The sequence below is a fragment of the Marmota flaviventris genome, chromosome 1 (assembly GCF_047511675.1).
Source record: "Marmota flaviventris isolate mMarFla1 chromosome 1, mMarFla1.hap1, whole genome shotgun sequence".
Lineage (NCBI taxonomy): Eukaryota > Metazoa > Chordata > Mammalia > Rodentia > Sciuridae > Marmota > Marmota flaviventris.
The window spans coordinates 58,543,266-58,558,257 of NC_092498.1; positions in this window are offsets into that span (position 1 = coordinate 58,543,266).

A 14,992-nucleotide genomic window follows, 5' to 3' on the forward strand; every position below is an offset into this window, starting at 1 on the left:
TATACATTATGAAAATCAGGCCACAAAATCGAGTATGCAATAAATATCACTCTTCCTCCCACCTCTCTTAATATTTTAAAATTTTAATTCTAAGCCCCTATACCACCATACAATCAGGAAATTCCAAAGTTATTTTGAAGTTCTTCCCTAATCCATCCTCCACCCTCATTGTCAAGTGATGCCAAGACCTCAGAGGCTATAATAATGCTTGGTCAAGGGTTTCAGAAGTATAGTTATATTCTTCAGATATTTTCTGATTTACCCACTGTGTCCTCAAGGTTAAAAATCTCTCTTCTGCTTCGTTGTCATTTATGGTTGACGCCAGGAAACTCAAAGCCTATGGTTTACCTAGGCAAGTGTTTCTCAACTGGAACAATCTTGTCCCCCAGGGACATATAGCAATATCTTAAGACAATTTTGACTGACATAACTGTAAGTGAGGGGAAGCTACTAGAATCTAGTGGATAGAAGCCAGAAATGCTGCTGAAATTCTACAATAAAAAAAGCAGCACTCCCCCCACAACAAAGAATTAGCCATCCAAAATATTAATAGTTCTGAGGTTGAGAAAGTCAGACTTAGTCCAGAATATGATTGCCCATAAGAGAATCATCTAGAGAGGTTTTGGAAAATAAATATTCCTGGTCCCAAACCAGACCATTTAAATCAGACTCTGTAAAGGTAGACTTCAACATTGGTATGAAAAAAACAATCTCCAGATCATCTAATGTGCAGAAATGGTCAAGTTCCACTGCTTTGGACAATCCCTGCAGCTATTTTCTCTAAGGTTTTTAATAGTCCCCATGTGCTATCAGGAAAAAAAAGCACAAATTTCTACTGTCTCTGGATATCTCATCTCCTATGAGGGTCTCTGAGGGAACTTCTGTTTCCTTTTAGCTTCTTCCAGTTCATTGTTTCTTCCTTAAACTTCTTCCAATGGGCTTGTGCTTTAGAGATATTAGGTCCTAAAGACACTTTTAGACCCTTTACTTGTCCTTTACTCTGTCTTAAGCAATGAAGCACAGAATCTACTGCTGAGTTAATAGAAGGAAATGGACAGGAAAATGCTTTGGGGAAAGATATGAGCTAACATCTCCAAATATTATTCAGCCATAAACTTCACAAACACTCTACAACTTCTTAAAAATCCACCACTGTCATCCTCCACTGAAGCACCTGAACAAGTTCTAATTGGTCCCTTAAAAGGCTTCCTTTCCAAGTTTAAATTTTTATAGTTTTGTTGAATGTTCATCTGGGTCTGTAATTCCACATTTAACAATTGTTAAGGGACAATTCCAATATGCTATTCTACCATGGCTCACATTCAATGTGGCCAAACCAAATTCAACATCCTCTACATTTCCTTTTCTTCTCCACATCCTCCTCCCAATTCTGAATTACCTGAAAGAGAATAGCATTCTTCCATCACTCAAAGTGAAAAAGTTATAGAATCACCTTTGACAGATATCTCTTTTCCATCCCCTGATTCTAATCATGTTAACAAGGTCTTTTGAATCCACTCTTAGTCCACTATTTCAATGAGGTCATGCTAATCAGACCGGTTGAACAAGAAATGATAAATATATTGGAGGCATTGACAAGATATACAGACTCCAGAAAGTAAGAGTTTAATGATAAAGTACCAAGTTCTGACCTCCTTTCATCAAAAGGGGACAACACTGAAGGAACATCCCAACTTCAACATTCCTATGGGCTGAGGTGAGGCCATATCAGATAGCAGTTTTTCCTCAATCCAATCCTGCTTTCTTCGCTGCCATACAGATGTTATTTCATAGTATACTCCTCAATAAGCCTGCATGCAAATACACCACATGATCTGTTTCATGGGTCTAAGGTAACATCATCAGATAATGAGAGGGTGTCAGAAGGTAATATCAGCTAGGAGAGGTAGTGGGTGACAGATTCTGATGACTCAGAGTCTAAACTGGTATTTTGTGGGAGGAAGGAAAGATGAAGAATGATCTACAAGTGGCAGTGAGAAGCAAGGATTATTTTCAATGCCAGTAGTACGGGAACATGGGAGAGAAAACAGCCTTTGTTTGGGAGTCCTGAGGGGTTTTCTACTGTTTACTGAGGGCAAGAAGGTGGAAAAATGTTCAGAGAAAGTTGAGGAAATTTTTCTGATGGAAGAATATGAGTTTCTGAGAACCAATGAAAGGGAAGGAATTAAATAATGCTCAGGAGGTTATACAGAACTGTTTGGGGATTAGACTAATGAAGAAAAGAGATGAGGGGAAGATGGCCGCTGCGCACGGGGGTTGCTGAAGTGCTGAGCGTGGTGCTCAGAGCAGCGGCTTTAATCGAGATTTCGCACAGCGTGTAAGAGCTCCTTTCACCGTTAATCTGTAGCGGACCACTTTGCCAAGCAGCAGGAAGAACAAAGAGATCGAAAAAGAGACGCTTGGCTCCCGGACGCTTTGCCACCCAGAGCCGCGGGCACTTTGCTCCCATCTGCTTCCTCTTTCGCTTCGCTCCGGGCAGAAAAGGTGAATGTGTAATCAGCAGTGGATTGTAAGTACCCTAGGCAAAGAAAGCTCAGTGCGCCCCGCCTTTTTTTTTTTTTTTTGAATATTTTTTATATAGGGAGAGTTTGTGGATTGGGATCGTTGGCTGGGCTGCGGTTTCTGTGCCGAAAATCCACTCCACAGGAGCCGCCATTTGCTTTCTGCTGGCTGTCTTGATGGCTATGGCTACATTGTTCGGCAGCCGCACCTAGAGGTTGGAGCTGGGCTGCATGCCGAGCCCTGTCCTCCAAAGGCTGGACCGCAGCCTTGAGCGCCTGGGTCCCTTGTTCGCCGCTGCACCCTCGGGCAGAGCCTGCTCTGGGGTCGTTCTGCATGCCCCTGCGAGGGGACCCGTGCTTCAGAGGAGGGAGCTGGAGAGCCGCGGCGGCAGCCGCTTGGGCCCCAGGGGCTGGGCACCGGTCGGCGGCGCAGCTACGGTCGCGGACGAGCGCGGCGCCCCTGAGCGTGGCCCCGGGGAAGAGGCGACGGCGGCAGGGTTTAATTTCTAGAAATCTGGACTGGAAACAGAAGCAGCAGTTTGTATAATCCCAAGAACTTGCTTATGCCAGGAAGCTGTAAGGGCAACATGAATATCATTGAGGAGATCTAACATGGCAGCGGGCGGGGAGAGATCAAGTCTCTGACCTCTTCAACTGCGCGGGCATAGGGAGCTGTAAACTGTATAAATGCTGTTTGCTCAGGATCACTAGGCAATTCTGAGCTGACGTGGATCTGGGGTGTACAGTCTGGGCCCCTCAGAACACACACACTGAGCCCGGATCAGCTGCATCCAAGCTCCGGTTCGCCTGCTTCTCGTGACTCAGCACTAACAATCCTGCTGAAATAACTGGTTGGCCCTTAGGAACTTTCAGAGGTAAAAACCAACCGAGCCTTCATAGGCAGTGGCCACAGGATTGAAACGGGGATTGGGAGAGACAGTCAGGACCCACCCGTTGCATTGGTCACCTGGCAAAGGGAACGAATGGTCACCATTTACATGTGATACCACCTTGGCAGAGAACTGACGTCACGGGCAGAGGAGATAACTGCATTGAAACCAGCGCAACAGGGCTCCCAGGAGCAGCAGACATGGCGTGTAGCCAGTATTGTGGTGAGCGTCACAGGTGAGCGCAGCCTGGCTTGAGGAAACACAAGAGAAGGCCCTAGGCACTCAGGATTGGAGACCCACCCAGTCTGTGAGGAAGAGCTGCTACACAGTGATTGGTTCCCACTTAGTGAGAGGAGAAGCTTGACCCAGTGGGCACAGCTCCACCTACTGGAAGAGAAATTAATCGAACTCTATGACTGCATTTATTATTATTATTATTATCATTTTTTTTCTTTTTCTTTTTTTTCTTTCATTTTCAATTTTTTGTTGTTGTTCTTTAACTTTTTTTAATGTTTCTAATTTTTTTTAAATTTTTAATTTTTATTATTATAATTTTTTAAATTTTAATTTTCATTATTTTTATTATCATTATTATTTTTGTAAAAAAAATTTTTTTTCTTTTCTTTCTTTCTCTATTTTCTAACTTTTTTGTGTGTGTTTTGTTTTTGTTTCTTTTGTCTTTTCATTTCTTTTTAATTTTCTTATTCCCCCTTCCTTGAATTCTACCTGCCTACTCTCATTCTCTTTAGTGACTTCTTCCCTTCCCTTCTAATATCTTTCCTCCCAAGCATCAAATAAATTTATAAGAGTAAACAGTAACTCAGCAGTCAAACAGAACAAGAAGTAACATGAGCAGCATAAAAAAGCAAGGAAGAAAAGGGTTACAAACAATGAAGGACAGCCTAAATATTCAGGAGGACCTAGAGTCAGCAGAAAAATGGTCATATAAAGAACTCAAGGAATACCTTAGACAGATGGAATGGAACCTTAAAGAGGATACGAGACAGCAAATCCAAACAGTGAAAGAACACTTTGAAAATGAATTACATAAACAGATAAAAGAAGAAATTAAGCATCTTTAACAGGAGATAGAGATTATAAAAAAAAAATCAAACAATAATTCTAGAAATGAAGGAAACGATAAACCAAATTAAAAACTCAATTGAGAGTATCACTAACAGAGTGGAGCAAGTAGAAGCCAGAACGTCAGATAATGAAGACAAAATATATCATCTTGAAAAGAGCCTAGCCAACTCAGAAAGGCTGGTTAAAAATCACGAGAGAAACATTAAAGAGATATGGGATAACATAAAAAAACCAAACCTACGAATCATCGGGATAGAAGAAGGTACAGAGATTCAAACCAAGGGAATGAGTAGCCTGCTGAATGAAATAATTACAGAAAACTTTCCAGAAATAAAAGAGGAAATGGATATACAAATTTTAGATGCATACAGGACACCGAGCACACAAAATCACAGTAGACCAACGCCAAGACACATTGTTATGAAGATATCCAATATACAGAACAAAGAGAAAATATCAAAAGCTACAAGAGAAAGGAGGCAGATTACATTCAGGGGTAAACCAATAAGGTTAACAACGGATTTTTCATCACAGACGCTGAAAGCGAGAAGATCCTGGAACAACGTATTTCAAACACTGAAAGACAATGGATGCCAACCAAGAATTCTGTATCCAGCAAAATTAAGCTTCAGGTATGACAATGAAATAAAAATCTTTCATGATAAACAAAAGCTAAAAGAATTTGCAGCCAGAAAACCAGCATTGCAAAGCATCTTGAGCAAAACACTACACGAGGAAGAAATGAAAAACAATAACCAAAACCATCAGTGGGAAGTGCCTCTATAAAAACAGAGGGCGGGGGGAAAGCTAACCATGGAGAAACAAACTAAATTAAATAAAAAAAAAAGAAGAAGATAAATAATCAAACATGGCTGGAAGTACAAACCATATATCAATAGTAACTCTAAACGTTAATTGCTTAAACTCTCCAATAAAGCGACATAGGCTGGTAACATGGATTAAAAAAACAAATCCAACAATATGCTGCCTCCAGGAGACACATCTGATTGCAAAAGACATACACAGGCTGAAGGTGAAAGGTTGGGAAAAAATATACCACACACACGGTCCTCGTAAGCAAGCAGGGGTGGCCATCCTCATAGCAAATAAAATAGACTTCAAGACTAAGTTAATCAAAAGGGATAAGGAAGGACATTATATACTGTTAAAAGGAACCATTCACCAACAAGACATAACAATTATCAATATTTATGCACCAAATAATGGTGCTGCAACGTTCATAAAACAAATTCTCCTCAAGTTCAAGAATCAAATAGACCACAACACAATAATTATGGGTGACTTCAATACACCTCTCTCACCATTTGACAGATCCTCCAAACAAAAGTTGAATAAAGAAACTATAGAACTCAATATCACAATCAACAACCTAGACTTAACTGACATATATAGAATATATCAACCATCATCAAGTGTATATACTTTTTTCTCAGCAGCACATGGATCCTTCTCAAAAATAGACCATATATTATGCCATAGGGCAACCCTCAGTAAATATACAGGGGTGGAGATAATCCCATGCATTTTATCTGATCATAATGGAATGAAACTGGAAATCAATGATAAAAGAAGGAAGGAAAAATCCTACATCACATGGAAAATGAACAAGATGTTACTGAATGATCAATGGGTTACAGAAGACATAAAGGAGGATATCAAAAAATTCTTAGAGATAAATGAAAATACAGACACAACATATTGGAATCTATGGGACACAATGAAAGCAGTTTTAAGAGGGAAATTCATCGCCTGGAGGTCATTCCTCAAAAAAAGGAAAAACCAACAAATAAATGAGCTCACACTTCATCTCAAAGCCCTAGAAAAGGAAGAGCAAAACAACAGCAAATGTAGCAGAAGGCAAGAAATAATTAAAATCAGAGCGGAAATCAACGAAATTGAAACAAAAGAAACTATTGAAAAAATTAACAAAACTAAAAGTTGGTTCTTTGAAAAAATAAATAAGATCGACAGACCCTTAGCCATGCTAACGAAGAGAAGAAGAGAGAGAACTCAAATTACTAACATACGGGATGAAAAAGGCAATATCACAACAGATGCTACAGAAATACAGAAGACAATTAGAAATTATTTTGAAAACCTATATTCCAATAAAATATAAGATAGTGAAGACATCGATAAATTCCTTAAGTCATATGATTTGCCCAGACTGAGTCAGGAGGATACTCACAACTTAAACAGACCAATATCAATAGATGAAATAGAATAAGCAATCAAAAGACTTCCAACCAAGAAAAGCCCAGGACCGGATGGGTATACAGCGGAGTTTTACAAAACCTTTAAGGAAGAATTAATACCAATACTTTTCAAGCTATTTCAGGAAATAGAAAAAGAGGGAGCTCTGCCAAATTCATTCTATGAGGCCAACATCACCCTGATTCCGAAACCAGACAAAGACAACTCAAACAAAGAAAACTACAGACCAATATCTCTGATGAACCTAGATGCAAAAATCCTCAATAAAATTCTGCCGAATCGGATACAAAGGCACATCAAAAAAATTGTGCACCATGATCAAGTAGGATTCATCCCTGGGATGCAAGGCTGGTTCAATATACGGAAATCAATAAATGTTATTCACCACATCAATAGACTTAAAGATAAGAACCATATGATCATCTCAATAGACGCAGAAAAAGCATTCGACAAAGTACAGCATCCCTTTATGTTCAAAACATTAGAAAAACTAGGAATAACAGGAACTTACCTCAACATAGTAAAAGCTATCTATGCTAAGCCTCAGGCTAGCATCATTCTCAATGGAGAAAAATTGAAGGCATTCCCCCTAAAATCTGGAACAAGACAGGGATGCCCTCTATCACCACTTCTATTCAATATAGTTCTCGAAACACTGGCCAGAGCAATTAGACAGACGAAAGAAATTAAAGGCATAAAAATAGGAAAGGAAGAACTTAAATTATCACTATTTGCAGATGACATGATTCTATACCTAGAAGACCCAAAAGGGTCTACAAAAAAACTACTAGAACTAATAAATGAATTCAGCAAAGTGGCAGGATATAAAATCAACACGCATAAATCAAAGGCATTTCTGTATATCAGCGACAAAACTTCTGAAACGGAAATGAGGAAAAACACTCCATTCACAATATCCTCAAAAAAAATAAAATACTTGGGAATCAACCTAACAAAAGAGGTGAAGGATTTATACAATGAAAACTACAAAACCCTAAAAAGAGAAATAGAAGAAGATCTTAGAAGATGGAAAAATATACCCTGTTCATGGATAGGCAGAACTAACATCATCAAAATGGCGATATTACCAAAAGTTCTCTATAGGTTTAATGCAATGCCAATCAAAATCCCAATGGCATTTCTTGTAGAAATAGATAAAGCAATCATGAAATTCATATGGAAAAATAAAAGACCCAGAATAGCAAAAGCAATTCTAAGCAGGAAGTGTGAATCAGGTGGTATAGCGATACCAGATTTCAAACTATACTACAGAGCAATAGTAACAAAAACAGCATGGTACTGGTACCAAAACAGGCGGGTGGACCAATGGTACAGAATAGAGGACACAGAGACTAATCCACAAAGCTACAACTATCTTATATTTGATAAAGGGGCTAAAAGCATGCAATGGAGGAAGGATAGCATCTTCAACAAATGGTGTTGGGAAAACTGGAAATCCATATGCAACAAAATGAAACTGAATCCCCTCCTCTCGCCATGCACAAAGTTAACTCAAAGTGGATCAAGGAGCTAGATATCAAATCAGAGACTCTACGTCTGATAGAAGAAAAAGTTGGCTCCGATCTACATATTGTGGGGTGGGGCTCCAAATTCCTTAATAGGACACCCATAGCACAAAAGTTAATAACAAGAATCAACAAATGGGACTTACTTAAACTGAAAAGTTTTTTCTCAGCAAGAGAAACAATAAGAGAGGTAAATAGGGAACCTACATCATGGGAACAAATTTTTACTCCTCACACTTCAGATAGAGCCCTAATATCCAGAGTATACAAAGAACTCAAAAAATTAAACAATAAGAAAACAAATAACCCAATCAACAAATGGGCCAAAGACCTGAACAGACACTTCTCAGAGGAGGACATACAATCAATCAACAAGTACATGAAAAAATGCTCACCATCACTAGCAAATGAAAATCAAATGAGAAATGCAAATCAAAACCACCCTAAGATACCATCTCACTCCAGTAAGATTGGCAGCCATTATGAAGTCAAACAACAACAAGTGCTGGAGAGGATGTGGGGAAAAGGGTACTCTTGTACATTGCTGGTGGGACTGCAAACTGGTGCGGCCAATTTGGAAAGCAGTATGGAGATTCCTGGGAAAGCTGGGAATGGAACCACCATTTGACCCGGCTATTGCCCTTCTCGGACTATTCCCTGAAGACCTTAAAAGAGCGTACTACAGGGATACTGCTACATCGATGTTCATAGCAGCACAATTCACAATCGCTAGACTGTGGAACCAACCCAGATGCCCTTCAATAGATGAATGGATAAAAAAAAATGTGGCATTTATACACAATGGAGTATTATACAGCACTAAAAATGACAAAATCATGGAATTTGCAGGGAAATGGATGGCACTAGAGCAGATTATGCTAAGTGAAGCTAGCCAATCCCTAAAAAACAAATACCAAATGTCTTCTTTGATATAATGAGAGCAACTAAGAACAAAGCAGGGAGGAAGAGCAGGAAGAAAAGATTAACATTAAACAGATACATGAGGTGGGAGGGAAAGGGAGAGAAAAGGGAAATTGCATGGTAATGGAGGGAGATCCTCATTGTTATACAAAATTACATATAAGAGGTTGTGAGGGGAATGGGAAAATAAACAAGGAGAGAAATGAATTACAGTAGATGGGGTAGAGAGAGAAGATGGGAGGGGAGGGGAGGGGAAATAGTAGAGGATAGGAAAGGTAGCAGAATACAACAGTTACTAATAGGGCATTATGTAAAAATGTAGATGTGTAACCGACATGATTCTGCAATCTGTATTTGGGGTAAAATTTTGAGTTCAAAACCCACTTGAATCAAATGTATGAAATATGATATGTCAAGAGTTTTGTAATGTTTTGAACAACCAATAAAAAAAAAGAAAAGAGATGACTGGCATTATGGGCTTCTACTGGTGACTAAAGCAACCAGGGATAAAAATCATAACAAAATTAGTACTGAAATTGTCAAGGCAGAGCAGGCTGGAGAAGCTCTGGGGACAGGTGAGCTCATTGCCAGGAAGATTCAAAGTGTTGGGGGTCTTATTTCCTTTTGCCAAAGTTAGTGTGAAAACTGGGATAAGTGGTCTTATACTGAGCATCAGAAATCTTAGCTCTGAAGCTCCCTCTTCAATCTTGTGTAGGAAAGAAGCAGCCTTTGCTTAACTTAAAACTTCCAGCACATTTCCAAGAGCAAGTGAATTCTTTCATTCTCTTTCTCACAATGATAGTAGTCAGTGACTATAAAAATAATGCTTTTTTATTATAAAAATGGTCCTTTCCTAATCACTGATACAGGATCAAGTTAAAAATGTTTGGTTGTAATAAGAAGCTTTGGAAATTGAAATTGTGGAATCATCTCAGTTCTATTAAACATATACACAAAGAAAAAATGATTATCTGCCAAGTAAAAAGTTTAAAATCACCAAGAAATTAAAATATGTTTATATTTATAAGAAGCTGAGGTGAAAAACAGATATAGGAAAAAATGACTGGACTTTTAAAAATAACTCTGGTGTTTTATTCTGTGATAAAAGTGTTTGTTTTGGGTATTTGGAAAAACATTTCTTCTGGCAATTTCAATGAGTGCTGAACAGAGCCTTTCCATTTTGTCCAGAGTATTGATCAAATGTCTACAAAGACCTTACTTCTTAAGCCTATCTTTGCCCTGAGCAACCAGGTGGAAAAAATAATTGATTTATTCATAAAACAAATACTTGTCTTGTGTCTACTCTATGCACTGGTAATTTGCATGCATGTGGTACTGGGGATTGAACCCATGACTTCACAAACATTAGGTGAGTGCTCTATCACAGAGCTACATCCCCAGTCCTCAATTTGATCTCTAGGATAAGGCTGTGGAAAAGATAAAGATGGTCCCTTCCCCTCACAGAACTGGGGTAAGTAGCTGGATATGAGAAATAGCACAATGTAGTATATGGTTGGAACTAATGCAGAAAGGGCAGCAGTTCTCTATGAGCATATAGGGGTGGGGGGTCTTTGCTTAAGGAAAGTAGGAATTAAAATGGTGAAATACCTTAGAAAAAGGTTTCAGGCAGAATCAGCAGATCCTGAGAAAACCAAGGTGGAGGAGATTTTCTCAAAACAGAAAACTTGAATTATCAATGCTTGCCAACTGAGAGAAGCATTAACTTAAGGCAGGTAAATATGTTTAGTCCTTACCTTGAGGGGCCATGAGTCAATGATCACATGATCACATTTGCATTTTTTTTTTTCAGAGAGAGAGAGAGAGAGAGAGAGAGAGAATTTTAATATTTATTTTTTAGTTCTTGGCGGACACAACATCTTTGTTTGTATGTGGTGCTGAGAATTGAACCCGGGCCACACGCATGCCAGGCCACACGCATGCCAGGCGAGCACGCTACCGCTTGAGCCACATCCCCAGCCCCCACATTTGCATTTTGATGTGATCACTCTGACTACTATGTGACCAAAAAAAAAAAAAAAGATTGTGAAGAAGACTTGATGGGCTTGAATCAGGTGATTTTTAAGACTTTTCCTCCCCAGCACAAACATTCCATAATTGATTAAGCAAATCACAGAGAACTTTCATAAATAATCATTAGGTCCTTTGGAACCTCCATATTATAACAATAAGGGCTAACCCTTATGACAGACCTACTTCTGGTGCTATTCTAAGCACTTTGTCAATGCATTTGAAAAGAACACCAACTCTACTACACACACTCTATTTGAATTGTCATAATTCCCACCTTACAGAGAAGGAAAATGAGACCCATATAATTAGTAAGTGACAAATGAATTTGCACCCAGGAGGTTTCCATTCAGGGTCCAGGATCTAACACTTTGGGGTATAAATAGACTGACTATTCTCATTTCCATTATTTGGAAGTCTCATGTCCTACAGGAAGGAAGCATTTCCTTGATAAAATGAGAAGGGATCTTCCTTCATGCCCAGAGGTGACAATTCTGTAATCTGTACCCAAATTTTGGGATAGATTCCAGTGAGAAAGTAGGAAAATACCCAAGTCAATTTCCTTTCCAGTCTGTGCTCATAGATCAACTTGTTTTGTCACAACAGTAAAGGTTTATAGATTGGGTTAAGTAGAGCTTTCGTAAAATCTCTCAACCCCACCCCCTCCATTGGCTTTTAATTGATTAACCAAATACATTATCTTTTAAAATAATAAAATTAAAAAAGGAAAATTGTAAGAGGCAATGTGAGCCTATAATTGTGTTCTTTATAAATAATTGGAGTTTTTTTTTCCTTAAGTGTAATTATTCCAGATTTTCAACAGAATTAAAGTGGCTTAAGTAAATGAGTTAAATGCACAACAGATGGGAAGTCAGGCTTTGATATTTCAAAGTTGGTAGCTGAAAGTGCCGTAGTGATTGTCTAAAATTGCTATTAATAACAGTTTAAGAAAACCGGTAGTTTTTAGGGAGCCTGGTGATTGCAGCGAATAAACTCCCAATTTTGTGATTTTCAGAGAAGAAATGGTCCCTGGAAAATGGAAGCTATTAATATCCTATCCATTCATAAAAACCACCTGTGTTTTAACCTAAGAGCAATGTTTCTAACATATTCAGTAGTTTAAATTCTTCCATGTGGGTTCAGTATGGGGAAATATCTGCTTGATCTAGACAGGAAATGCCTCTTATTTTATTAATTACTCTGGGAAAACAGTATTTAAAAATCTCAGCATCCATGTGCTCTTCCCTTCTTTGTCACTTGTCTCTCTCTACCACTCTCCATTCTTCCACTATTTTATCTCTCCAAAGGGAACAAAGTGTTAGAGGTTTATATATACAAAAACATACTTACCACACCATATTATATTTAGTTTAGGAAACTTCATATTTCACACTATGGCTCTCTAAACTCTGTTCCATGTGTTTTGTATAAGTCAAATTATTTTCTTTTTTAAAAAATATTTCTTTTAGTTGTCAATGGACCTTTTTATTTATTTATATGTGGTGCTGAGAATCAAACCCAGTGCCTCACACATGCTAGGCAAGGGCTCTACCACTGAGCTACAACCTCAGCCCCAGGTCAAATTATTTTCACTGTTTGATTCTAGGAACTGATTTTAATTGACCTCCCATGTAATGCTTAACAAACTGTTACTTGGTGAGAGAAGTTTTAATAGTTCATCCATATATTTGTTTCAAAATTTTGATTGAGTGTACATTTCTATGTGTCACAAAACGTATTAGGCCTTGAAAATACAAAATTAAGATAGGATTTTAAAAGGTATCACCATAAAGAAGTGATAGATATTTGGGGACATATATATGTTTAACTTCATTTAAAAATTATACAATGGATACATGTATCAAAACTTTGGCAAAAGGGAATGAGACTCCAACATTCTGAATCTTCCTGGCAGTGCCCTCACCTGTCCCCCCATCTTCAAGTATAGCTTTTCTAGCCTACTCTGCCTTGTCAATCTCAGGACTGATTTTGTTATGATTTCTTTCCCTGCTTGCTTTAGTCACCAGTAGATGCCCCCAAATGACAGGTCATCTCTTCATTAATCTAAGTCCTAAGCAGTTCTGCATATCTGAGCATTATTTAATTCCCTCCCTTTTTGTTGGTTTTCAGAAATTCATATTCCACCATCAGAATAAAATTTCCTCTGAACATTTTTCCCCCTTCTTCCAAGAATGGAATCCTAGGGAAGGATGATACCCAAGAGGTGGGTGGAGAAAGAAGTGGACCCTGGATGAGTAGTCTGAGAGGGAGGCCATTAGAAGGAGTTGTGCCATAGGAAATGGAAAGGGAGACATTCAAGGTGAAGGAACCACTGCTGCAGAACTACTGCTATACCAGGATAAATAGCAGACAGGTGGTCCTTACTGATTTTAGTAGCCATCTCAATAGTGTGATGCTAAACTGCCAGTGCTCAATCAACACTTAGAAAAATAAACAGAGGTAATGAGTGCGGACAACTCCTTCCCAAAGTTTAGCTGTGAAGGAAAAGAAAAAGATAGATGCAGGATGCTGAGGGCTCGGGTAAGATTTTGCTTGTGTATGATTATTTGGGATATAAGGAAGTTGATCCCATTTCTGGACTGAGAAGAACTCAGTGGCTAGGGAGAGGTGTTAGACACAGGAGAGGGAGATTATTGGTGGAGTAAAATTTGTCAGGTGACAGAAGAAAACTAAATCTGGTAAGAGATGAGAGCTTCTGCCTCATTCTCCAAATTTAGTATCTTCTCTATGTGACCAATAATTATTCTTCCTTTGCTATCTTGAAGGTGACCTCCTTGTTTCCCTTATTCTTTGTGTCCTTGAAAAGAGAATTGGAGATCCCTAAAACCAATTCAAAACTCTGCCTCTAAAGAGGTAGCATCAGACCACAAAAAAGAGCTCTAATATTCATAATTTCTGGCTCTACCCTAAACATACTGTGTGACCCTTGTTCTTAGTTTTTGTTCCTTCTTATCTCTTTAGGTCCTGGAGATACTGCAAGAATCCAAGAGGTCACTGTGTTTAATATATATATATATATATATATCTGCCTACCACTCAGCCATTTTGTTCATATAGTGGGTATGTAATAAATGTGTTGATTTGCATCTACTTGATCCTGACAAAATCAGGTCAATATAATCCTCTTGAGGAAATTCTCTATTTTTCTTACAGAAGAGGAAAATATCTATGTCAGTATTTAATCTCTGTGATCCATGTGCTAGCAATGAGGCCATAAAATATCCACACAGCCTTTGTTATGTTTCTTATTAGGTGAAATGGTTTAAACAACAGATAAATAGACTGTGATGTAGAGGTAAATGATGTCTTTACCAGAAATCTCTTGCTCCTCATTCAGGTCGTGGATATGTCCTTTATCAGCATGCAAGTACAGAATCATTGCTAATTCTACATGTATCTGTAAGTTGTTTACAAGTGGCCATTACTAAAGAGAATAAATTGAATAGTAGCATTGTGATGGCAAGCTGATGAAGAAATTTGACCCAGAGATAAATCCATTAATGTGTTTCTGCTTGTTTCTAATTTTAGAATTCGATTAGACTAAAGCAAAATGAGTCAAAACGTCATTCAGTTCAACATAAACTGTAGTCAAGAAGTTTTCTTTTAAATTTCTACCTGGAAACCTGGTCTATCCAACACTTAAATCAAAAGCAATCTAGTAGGCATTAAGTTGATACCTACAGGATGATCAAGCCAGTTTGTGGATATGAGACAAACTCACATGCTGAAGCAAGGGAGACTCAGTTCTCCACCCAGATGATTT